We start from the raw sequence: 12605 nt of genomic DNA on the forward strand, positions 1-12605 counted from the left end.
TTATCTTTATCATTTCCACCGTCATATCTGAATATAGCATAGTAGTTTTTAAAGCAAATCTTCTTTTTTTTTTCTCCGAGATGGGATCTTGCTCTGTTGCCCAGGCTGGAGTGCAGTGGCATAATCATGCCTCACTGCAGCCTTGACCTTCTAGGCTCAAGAGATCCTCTCAGCTCAGCTTCCCACATAGCTGGGGCCACAGACATGCACCACTGCACCTGGCTTTTTTTGTTTGTTTGTTTGTTTTCCTATTTATAGAGACAGGGTTTCACTATGCTGCTCTGGTTGATCTCAAAGTCTTGAGCTCAAGTGATCCTCCCGTTCAGCCTCCCAAAGTCCTGGGATTAGAGGAGTAAGCCACCACACCCACCATAAAGCAATTTCTTATACATTATCATGGTGTTTCTACTCTATGAGGATAGAAATCAGTATGTTTACAGTATACTAAAATATGGATTTCAGAGTCTAACAGTCATGTAAAGTTTCAGAATCTCTGCTCTGTCCCTTACTAGCTCTATGACCTTGAGCTTACCTTCTCTAAATTTCAGATGCTTCAACTTTTAAAAGATATTTATATAGCAGTATTTTGAAGAGTAAATGAAATGGTATATGTAATGTGATTGGCACAATGCCTATATTGTGATAAGAACTAAAAACAAAAAATGCTTGGTATGACTATTTTTTTCCATTCTTTCCAGTTGACAGGTAAATAAACCAAGTCTTCAAAATGTGAAAGACCTGCCCAAATACACAAATAGGGTAGGTAATAAAATAAGATTATGTGTTTTTACTTTGACTTCAGAATTCTACCATTATGTGCATACCAATTAATTCACTATCTTTAGTGCAAAGGGGAAAAGAGCAAAATTATATTAAAGGATGGAATATTTTTCTAAGAGAATAATAATACTAATAATTATTATATAATAATATTTAATTATATACTACTAATAATAATACTAATAATAATGCTATTATTATTCTCTTAGAATATTATTATTATTCTCAAGTGGAAAGTAATCTAAGAGAAATGAATCTTTATTAGAGACATCAGTCTTTATATCTTTACTCTAAATATTCTCCAGAAATCAAAGTCTTCTAGAATAACTGTATGTTCTTGGAAATATGAGACAAGTCAGACAGTCCCATTGTGAATCAATGGTTTTGAAAATGCTTGAGAAACCACAAAACAGAAAAGGATTTCTAAGTATGAAGAGGGAAATGTGACTAGTACATAGAAACCATACATTCGATTTACTGTAGAGAATAAAATTTTAAAGAAGCTAACTTCGTGATTTGAATTGACTCTATTTGTTCATTTCAATGAAGCCATTTGAAAAGTAATAGTCCCATATAATGAAAATAGAAAAACAGCATGAATAGGTGAGATACAGAATGTGCATTAAAAAGGGAAAGGAGAAGCTCCGAGTTTGTTTAAAATGAATAATATTTTCACAAAATTTTAGAGAGAGAGATAACTTTAGAGGTGTTAGTCCATTATTTTCCTTTTAGAGATGAGGAAATGGACAATCAGAATGCTTTAACGGTTTTAAAGTCCATTAAGTTAGGTAGAAGCAAACCCAAGTTCAGATATTCTGATTCTTGTACCATTATTTTGCATTTTTCAACAGAGATTTCTCTTTCCAGCTGCTTATCTGTTAACTTTCAATACAAGCTGTAAAAACTCAGTAGCTTTTGATAACTTTTTCATGCATTCAAAACGTTTAGTGAATATTTATTGGGATCTGGCTCCAAAGATGACACCACATGCATCGCATATCCAAATATTTTCCTGTTTCTAACAAATAAAAACAATTGTAATAACAATTTCAAGCGTATTTGAAAGCACATAGACAATATTTAGAATACCACCAGTGCAGTCTAGCAGAGTATGAAACACAAAATTTAAAATTCCGAGACAGTCATCACAATGGTACTTAATGGCAGCAGTTAATTCCACTGCCACTTGAATCCATTTACCCATAGTTTTTTCTTCTGCATAAAATAATAGTGGAATTGGTGACAGGTCTGTATCTAAATGTTATCTATACCCTCCCAGGGATGGGTGAGGAATAACTGAGAAAATATTATGTGGGGAGAATTGAGCAATGAAGTTCTCTTCTCCCATCACCTCCAGAGTTCAAGTCCCCATGATGCTTCATTTGGCTCTCTAGTCATTATTCTTCCTCCTTCCCCTTATTGTGTCCCTGTCTAGAGTCATTATTTAAATATTCACGTGTGACCATGCCTCATCCTGGTAAAAACCATTTAGAGGTTCCTGTTGTTTTTCCAATTGCGCGTCTACTACTCTTACTACCTAAAACTTTTTATCATTTGATCAACATGTGGCTAAATTTTTCTAATTGTTTAGGTATCAACTCAGATGTTTCTCCCACCACCCAACTACCCACTGTACCCTATAGCAGACATTCTGTGCCATAGCCTGCTGTATTTTCTATATCACTTTGTACTGTCTTATATTATCTTATTTACTTCTAAATTTACACGTATTTTACCTTTCCCCCACAGCAAAGTATAATGCTTCATGAAGGAAGAAACTTTCTATTTTTTATAGTTATATTCTTTATACCAAAATATGTCTCTCAGATAATAAGGAGCTCAATAATATTTATTGCAAGAGTGAATATATTAATACATATTTGAGTACCTAAACCTGCCCTATCCTTCCAGTTTCTTTTTGGGATATTTAACTTATAATTCTGCAACTTTTTAGAGCCTTGACTGACTTACTTAAAGAATTATAGGAGTCCGATTAACAGTTGCCTAAGGAGAACTTTCTTTCCATAGGCGCTATATATTTGGAGAGGAAATTGAGAGACCAATGGGGTTTAACTACCTCCTGCAATCTCCCTGATTACATAATTACCAACTCCTTGGGTCTTCCATTCTGTTAAATTTATTTCCTTTTGTAACGTCTACTGGCAATTAGACTAAGGGACAATTTTAATTAAGATAATGTATCTATAAGGAAATACAGAAAACAGGAAAGAGTGAGTGGGATTTGATTGCTGTAACTCCATCTTTAGTTAGATAATTCATACCTATAGTGTCCTTTGGAATTCTGGACATGAGTGTATTAGTTTCCTGTGGTTGCTGTGACAAATAACCACAAACTAGATGACTTAAAACAACAGAAATTTATTTCCTCACTGTTCTGGAAGCCAGAAATCCAAAATCATAGGATAGTCAGGGATGTACTCCCTTTGGAGGCTCTAGAAGAGAATACAAGTTTTTGCTTCTTCCAGGTTCTGATGACTGTTGGCATTTTCTGACTTGTGACTGACTCTCTGTACTTCATCTTTACATTACACTTCTCTCTCTCTCTTTCTCTCTTCTTCTGTCTGTAAGATTCCTCTGCCTTCTATTTATTTATTTGTTTATTTAGAGACAGAGTCTCACTTGGTCGCTCAGGCTGGAGTGCAGTGGCATGATCTCGGCTCACTGCAACCTCTGCCTCCCGGGTTCAAGAGCTTCTCCTGCCTCAGCCTCCTGATTAGCTGGGATTACAGGTGCCCACCACCACACCTTGCTAATTTTTGTATTTTTAGTAGAGATGGGGTTTCCCCCACGTTGGCCAGACTGGTCTGGAGCTCCTGACCTCAGGTGATCTGCCCGCCTCAGTCTCCCAAAGTCCTGGGATTAGAGGTGAAAGCCACCGCTCCTGGCTCTCTACCTTCTTTTTAAAGGAATACATATGATAACATTTAAGACCAACTCAGAAAATCCAGGATAACCTCCTCATCTCAAGATCTTTTAGCTTAATTATTTATAGCTAAAAAAAAAAAAAAAAAAAAAAAAAAAAAAAAAAAAAAACAACAACAACCTGACTAGATAAGGTAACACAACAGCCACATGTTCCAGGGAAGAAGACCTGATATTTTTGATGTTTGTCATTCAACCCACTGCATGCAGTTAGGAGGAATGTTGTTATAAGCCTACTGGATCCCTTCATGATAGATGAATATTCACAATTGCCTTGCCAATAAGTGGCCTTTCAATCTCTGTTTCAAATTTCCAGGAACAGGGTGCTCAGTACCTCCCCAACAATTTTCTCTGTTCATTCTTATTGTTAAAAAATAAATACATTCCCAACGATGAGGCAGATCTCCCTAATGTCTCTGTCTCAGTTCAGTCCTAATCACATATAGCCTTTGCTATGTATCTACTGTTACCCAGATCCAGTCGTCAATTTAGTCAGAGCTGCAAGAACCCAAGGAGACTAAGTATCATATGAAGATAAAATCTGGAAAGTTTCTGGAAGCCATTATGGCAAGTAAGTTTGCCTCTGTTGGACTAAAGTGGCTAGGTTTCTGGTTTGGTTTCTGTAGTTGGGACTAGAGCCCAATCTGAACCCTAGTTTACTGAGATAATATCCTGACACCTCTCTGAGTTTGTTCTTTAATCTTCTCCAGATTGAATGTTGTTTCCCATATCTACCCTCCCATATACTTCTTAGCTGTTGACTTGGATCCTGTTCTGAATGGACAAATCAGTTGCAAGTATACACTTTTGCTATGCGACATGTTTTAACTAGCAGATTGATCATCTTCAGTACCAGAGTGACCCTGGAACAAGTAGGACAGCCTTCTGTGCTTTTGCCATGCTAGGATCCAGCCCCAAACTACAGCTAATTTCCCCAGCCTTGTCCATTCACTTATTTCATCAAATTTATTTTAGCTAATCCTCACACTATTTTGAAGGACATGCTTTTAATATTTCCACTTTACAGAAGACATACCTAAGGCACAAGGAGGTATAACTTGATTTAGTTGGCATGACCAGCAAGAGGAAAAGACCAGTTGTCTTGAGTCCAGACTTAGCCAAATTGTGATTTCTGCCCTCTGAAGCTACAAAGAAGTCTCAACTTCCTTCTGTATGGAAGTCCATCTCTTAAATATATTCCTATGCTTTTCCTTCTCCAGGTTAAACAACAATTCCTAGAAACTCTTCATCTTGTAATATATTTTCTATCTTCTTCTTTTTGTCTTCTTTCCTATTTTTAAAAAATTACCTATAATACAAATTATCATTCTCAATCTCACTCTCTCTCCCTCCCTGTTGCCGCCCCTCTTTCTTCCCTCCTTCCTTGCTCAAAAAAAGGCCTTGCCTGTCCCTAACTCTGATGCCTCAGATCTGTCTGAGCACATAACCAAATCATACCCCCAGATTTCCTTGTATATCTATCATTTCTTCAGGGCTTGAAGAGCCACTTTTCTTCCCTTTAGAGAGGTATCAAATTTGGTTACCATTATTTTATGTGCCACTTAAAGCCATTGATAGAATGTTTGACTCTTTTCAGAAGTGTAACATCATAGTAGCACTGCAAAGCATGTCAAACTGGACATCTTTCAGGCTGAGGGAATTCTGAGGCAGCATTCAATGTGAACTGTTATCCATCTTCTGTAGCAATATTTCTCTTTTCTTACAGAAACCCCACTCTTTTTTCTTCATAGCTCTTTTTATATCTCCTCTAATTAACATAATGCCATTCTAATCGCTTTGATGAAATTAGTAGGTTTGTTATTTCGATATCTTTTTGTATGATTGAAAAATAATCTTCTCTTTGCTTGAGTTTTTTTTTTTAAGAAAACATCTCAAATCAATAGTTTTTTCTTTTTTTAATTCCATCAATAAAGTATTGCAAATAGGTCTTAGAAATCACCTGGCATCTTGTTTCTGAAGCTGGACAACTCTTAGGTCTTATTCATCAGACTGCTGAACTGTTCCTTTTTCAGAGACATGGATAGTATCCAAAAAGATTCTGATATTCTTGTTTTTAACTGTTACAGCTTTCTCAATCAAAGTAGCGGAACTTGAAACAAGCCCAATGTCATTTACTTCAAGGATTAACTCATCTTTCTGGGACTGAGATACTGAACAACCAGCACCTGGCCTCTGCAGATGTATTTTTCACCCAAGACATTTCTAATTCAACCAGATCCCGTTTGTCACGGGTAATGATGTTGATGGAGAAGTGAGCTCACATGGACCTCATGTTGCAATGGAAGCCCAGTGCAACTCCCTTGCTCATGTTCTATTCATGACTACAAAGAGCGCAAACAATAGTCAGCTCCTTCGTATTTCCCCACTACTTGCCAACCCAGAGCCTCTTCTTTCTCTTTCCAAGGAGACTGAGATCTACACTGATGTGGTTGAAGTCCCTCTGCAAGGTCTCTCTGGGGCCCTTAACAATATTTGTTTGTCCTTTCAGAGTGATGTTGACATTTTCTAGAATGTTGACAGTCGGCTGAGAATGTCTTTATTCTTGCAGTAGATGCAGCAAGAAGCTACTTCGCTTGATTTTTAAGAACAGTTCTTTGTTAAACAAACAAACAAACAAAAAACAAGTGTCACGTTTCTTTCACAGCCCTCAAAGGAACCTAATATAATTAGAGACTTATAAAAGTCAGTAGTTCTGATATAAGAGGGATTGAAAATTAAAAGAAGGCTGGAGACAGGTGAAAAGGGCATGTAACTGAATTTGTCTGTCTTCAGATCTGTTGTATCCCCAGCCCAAACTCTAGTCTATTATGTCCAACATGATTCAGAAGTATAAGAGTTATCTCAAACATAACTGAGCTCTTGATTAGTCCCCATGCCCCCATGACATGACTGTTACTCTTTCAGTGTTCTCCTTCTAGTAATGGGGATATTTTTCTTCTAGTTGCCCAAACTGAAAAATTGAAGTCATCTTAACTCTTCTCTTCTTCTTACACCACATATACAATCCGTCCATAAATTCTTCATACTCTATCTTTAACTATATCCTGGATTTAAGCACTTCTTATTGCCTTCACTGCAACAACTCTGCTCCCTTCTACCACAATCTTACCTAGATTATTGCAGATGTCTCTTAATTGGTGTCTCTGTTTCCATCACTGATCTTCCACAGTTTATTGTCTACATAGCAGCAGTACACATAAGTCATACTTTGTCATGTCTGTGCTTAAAACCAGTAGCCTCCCGTTATGCTCAAAGTAATTTCCAAATCCCTTAACATGATATATAAGACCTTAGTTTATTTGACCTTCAGATATTTCATTGTTCTCATTTTTACTATTTCTCCATCTCTCACTGTACTCCAGATTCCACAGTCACTTTGCTATTTCGAGAAACTCAAACATTTGAGATACACTGCCTCTTAGGGTCTTTGCTGCTGCTTTAAAATGTTCTTTTCTTTCCTTCCTTCCTTCCCTCCTTCCTTCCTTCCTTCCCTCCCTCCCTCCTTCCTTCCCTCCCTCCCTCCCTCCCTCCCTCCCTCCCTCCCTCTTTCTTTCTTTCTTTCTTTCTTTCTTTCTTTCTTTCTTTCTTTCTTTCTTTCTTTCTTTCTTTCTTTCTTTCTCTCTCTTTTCTTTCTTTCTCTCTTTCTCTCCTTCTCTCCTTCTTTCTCTCCTTCTCTCCTTCTCTCCTTCTCTCTCTCTCTTTCTCTCTTTCTCTCTTTCTTTTTTTCTTAGATGAGGTCTTGCTCTGTCACCCAGGCTGCAGTGTCGTGGTGTGATCTCAGCTCACTGCAGCCTCTGCCTCCTGGGTTCCAGCGATTCTCCTGCCTCAGCCTCCTGGATAGCTGGGATTACAGGTGCCCGCCACCATACCTGGATAATTTTTGTATTGTTAGTAGCGACAGGGTTTTACCATGTTGGCCAGGCTAGTCTGGAACTCCTGACCTCAGGTGATCTGCGCGCCTTAGTCTCTGAAAGTGTTGGGGTTACAGGCATGAGGCACTGAGCCCGGCCCATAAAATGTTCTTATGCCCATATGTGTATGGCTCATAAATAGCCATGAATCCTCTCACACTCTGCTGATGCTACTCCATCAACCAGAGACCTTCCGTCACTACCTTACTGAAAATAATAAGCCTTATCACTCTCTATGCACTAGACATTGCTTTTTTTTTTTTTTTTCATGGCAGTTACGACCACCAGACCTATTGCCCATTGGTATTCATTTATTTTGTTTTCCGTCTCCCCCATGAGGGTAAGAATGAGGTATATTTTATGTTCCATTGGCTTCCCAGTTCCTGGAATAGTGCTTGGCACATGTTAGGTACACAATCTATTTTCTTCCAGTGAATGACTGAAACTACAGCAAGCCATGGTTTGAAATTGGGGTAAAGTAGGGTAAGAACAAGTTATAGAATCAGGGAGAACTTGAGTCTGAATCTTTTTCTGGCTCTGCCCACCCTGATTTTGGCAAGTTGGTTAACTCCTATATGGATAACATATAGAATAACATATATGGATAACATATGTATGTGGGAGACAGAGAGAGAGAATGACACATATAAATTACCTGGCACAGTACATGGTCGTCGGAACTCATTAAAGGTCACTTTCTGACCCTTCCTATTAGGCCCTTCCTTCTCTAAGCAACTCACTCACCTTTCCTGGATGAGGTCTTGGCTGGTGTCTTAGACTTCCTTGCTATCAGAAAGAACTCAGTTGAGACCCATAAGGCTCCCACCACTAAAATAATTGGGGTGTCTGTGCCTGTGCTTGTTTGTAAACTTGGCTTGTTACAACCTGTAGACGTGTTTTTCGACAGATGTTTGACATCGTGTGTCTTCCAGCACAGACAGTACCTTGATTTGTGGTGCAATGTACATTCAGGTTGAAAACTGCCATCTAAATTAGTGCTGCATGAGGCAGTTTACCCAGAGCCTCATGCTGCTACCGCTAAAGGACGTCTCAAATCCTCTAGCTGTGTGTGGGAGGGAACATGACAGTTCAATTTAAATACCTCTGCAGATGCACTAAGTTCTGAAAGACACATTCTCTGCAGCGCACTGTGTTTCCGTGCTGTCATTCTGTCTACTCAGTCTCAGCTGCAGTCTAACAGCGAGGGGAAGAGGTGGCCCGTGTTCTGAATCAACAAGTCGTATCATCAGCATAATAGTTAACAGGTTGACTTCTGGACGAAAACTGCCTACATTCAAATACTGACTTCACAACTCCTTAGCTATATGGTCTGAGCAATCCAACAGCCTCAATTTCCTCATCTGTAATATTGGGATGATCCATAATAGTACTCATCTTTTTGAGTCATTGTGAGAATTAAATAATATCTTTCAAGTAAATCACTTAGAACATTTTCTGGAAAGTTATAAGTTTTAATGCTAAGTACAGATGATTATCATTATGCATGGAATAAGGTGGAAGAGGAGCAATAGTACAAAGATTAATCAGAAACGGCTACTTAATAAACCTGGTTGAATCCCCTAATAAAGACAGGGATGTAACTAACTCTAATACAGAGCAACGTAGAAACAGAAACGAAATGTACTTAAGCCAGTGGGTTACAGGGTAAGGAAGAATTCACTGGAGGCTGAGGATGGAAGTGAGGCATGTATAGGGAGGAAGGAGCTGATTTACTTGTGATCTAGAAACTGGTCCTATTTAAATAGACGTAAGCAATATTTGATACTAAGGAAAGACACAAGCATGATTAAAACTACTTATCTTAATGTGAGAAACTTTGAGCTCAGACTCTTTTATCACATGTTTTTCAGCTTTTAAGTGAGGAAATAGTATTCACATTGGCCAAAGTCGATGAGCAATGTGTCAGGGAGCCTTTATTATGCACCAGGAGCAAAGCAATTAGCTTTTCAGCCCATCCTAAGCTTCCCAGAAAGGGAGTTCCTGTCTCCATTTTACAGATGAGAAAACAGAACTCGGGTGGGTTAAGTAAATTAAACTTCCGTTAGCTAGTAGAATCTGGCTGTAAACCCAGATTTACATTGTTGTAGATCCTACATTCTTTCCACACTGTCGTGCTACCCGCTAATAGATGCTGAAATGTATTCTTTCTGAATGAATGCAGAATGAATGAATCACTAAGAGGCATTCCTGAATCCCTCTTGGTGATTAGCTCTATGTGACACACCTTTCTTCATGCCATAGCACACACAAAAAATGGCAATATTTGTCAGACATGCTGAGAAAACTAGATAGGGTTGTCCCTGGCATCTGGCTGCCCTAAGCCTTGCCTGGACTGAGGAAATAAAGCATCTAAAAATATCTTTGATCTTGGTACACTTACATGTTACATACCTGGGCTAGAGGAGGATAATCCATTAACTCAACCCTATTAGCTGCTCCTGCCCCTGTCAGTTTCTCTGGGTTTCACTCAACCACAGGAGAACAGATGGTACAAGGAGATCAGTGGCACAAAGAGCCCCACCACGAGTCCTGCTTAGGACGCCACCAGCAATTCTCCTTTACCACATGATTGAAAGCTCTGTGCAGAATGCATTTCAGAAAACGAGCATCCTCTCCAACACCATTCCTCATTTTCACTGTGCCATGAAACACCATATGTATTTATATCACACGAGTGGCAATGTTTAAAAGAAAAACCTTTTAAATCAGTTTTCACTTTATTCCAAATGATGGGAAAAGATCATTTTGTTTCTCTCTTAGGGATAGGAAGGCAGTGTTTTTTTTTGTTTTGTTTTGTTTTGTTTTTTAAATTTCTTCCCAGCCATCCAAAGGATCTGGTGTTTCCACACCTGTGACAAGTATCCTTTAAGATGTGCAGTGTCTGGGACACATCTGGTTAGATCGGCAGTTCTTGTATAACTGGACTTAAAATGGTGTGGGCTTCTCCTTCCTGACTGAGCAAATTTAACATCCCTCCCGTCTTCAATTTGAGTGTATTTATAATCCTGTATCCAACTGCATCTGGGAATCATTTCATTGTCTGCTTCCTGAACCTGTTTGTGTCATCGGGGCTATTCTGTAGGGTCAGCCCTGTACTTTGAATCCAATTGTTTGTCTTGGACACATTAGTACTTCAAACTGAGCCTTATGTGCTGCGCCTTCTTTCATTCCAAATTGGGAATTCTATTTCGTTCCATGACCTTCAGACATCTACAGACACATGCCAACATACACACTTGTATGCCAAACAAGGTTCCTTGACAACCAGCCTGGGCAGAGCTCCAGGTCTCCTGCTTACCTGGGTGAGTAACACAGGAAGTAGCAGGGGGTACAATGCAGAGAGGACAAGAATAGCTTCAGTAGTGGCAGCTGAGAAGAAATTGTAGGAGGCAAGTGGGTTGATTCCCTATATATTACAGTTTCTGACTCGGAAAGCAAAAATAAGTTAACTTTTATGTGACATGTTATAGTTTTTGCAATGTTTCTTACATCCTGCTATCTGTTTTTAACTCAAAGCAGTGGGTTTCATATCCATATGTCGGGACTTCAAGAAGAACACTTTCTTTATTGCACTGATTTTGTTAATTTTAAGTACCAACCATTGGCTACAGTCCTTTAAAAGGCCAACTTTTTATAAGCATTAGTATTGCCTCATGCATTATCATGTGCTTCTAGAAGGGGATTTGTTTTCTAAGCCAAGAGAATTCAGAGACTTCAGCTCCACTCATTCAGGTTGCAATATGGCAATTTCAAGTTACGGGAGAGGTTGAAACGATGTTGTAGTGATAGCTGAGGGATGGAAAGGAACGAAGAGCCTAAGGGGAGTATGAAAGAGTGAAAGTGAAGTTTAATTGGACAGTGAATGGGGAAAGTGGAGAAAATCCTTTGGTGTTCTTGTCAAAAAACTGGGCAGTGGGTTTAATTATATCTATTTATTAATAAGGGGCATATAAAGGGAGCAAATGTCTGGGATTATAGTTTATAACATAAAAATATGGAATTAGAAATTTCAATATTTCAATATCCAGCATTGACTAATGATTTGGTAAGTGGCAGAGTTCTTGCAGAGAGAAAAGAAACACTAGCCATTCTGGAAGGCCATCCTCACACACACTTTCTGAGTGAAGAGAAAGAATAAGACAGGGATTTACAGGAACATAAACCACTGCTCTGTGCAGTCTACGTCTCACAGGAGGATCTGTGAAGTAGAGAAGGCAGGAGTAGGGGTGGAGAGGAGATTCATCATTATCAGCTATTTTTGGCTAGAGGCTAAAAACCGTAAGCTTGTAGTCTCATTAAAAGAGTCTCTCCATTCACTCAACTCTTCATCACTCCGGAAATAGAATATAGTTTTGTGAGAAGACATTTTCTGGCTTTCTATTCTCCATGAATTCACATACACACAAACACACCCCACACAACACATACACACTACAAATACACGATACACACAAAACGCATATGTACCATACACACCTCACATATATTACACATACACACCACCACACACACACTACACACACCACACACACGCCACACACACGCTACACACACCACATGCACACACTACACATATCACACACACCACATACACCACACATGCACCACATATGCACCACACACAGACCACATGCCACATACCACACACACACACCCCACACGTACACCACATACCACACACACACACACACACATCAAACACCACACACCACACACAAAAACATTATTTTTGCGCACATAGACATCTGTAGATACCCTCCTATTTCTGGAGGGAGAGCTTTCAATCTTTAGACTCTCTGACCTCTCACGTGGATTCAAGGTGAGAAAAAAAAGGGACTTCAATACCCCCCAAATCTTAGATTTGTTAGAACTGGGAAGAATGTGCTAAAGGTAGATGCACCTTAAAATTAGAATACCTAGCCCAGTTAA

The 12605-nt window shown here is 38.9% G+C and overlaps 1 pseudogene; it reads right to left on the reverse strand.

Moving 5' to 3' along the window:
* Positions 1–5721: 5721 nt before the first annotated feature.
* Positions 5722–8823, reverse strand: LOC126936438 (60S ribosomal protein L9-like; annotated as a pseudogene).
* Positions 8824–12605: the final 3782 nt, after the last annotated feature.

The sequence above is a fragment of the Macaca thibetana genome, chromosome 14, assembly GCF_024542745.1.
Source record: "Macaca thibetana thibetana isolate TM-01 chromosome 14, ASM2454274v1, whole genome shotgun sequence".
NCBI classification, from domain to species: Eukaryota; Metazoa; Chordata; class Mammalia; order Primates; family Cercopithecidae; genus Macaca; species Macaca thibetana.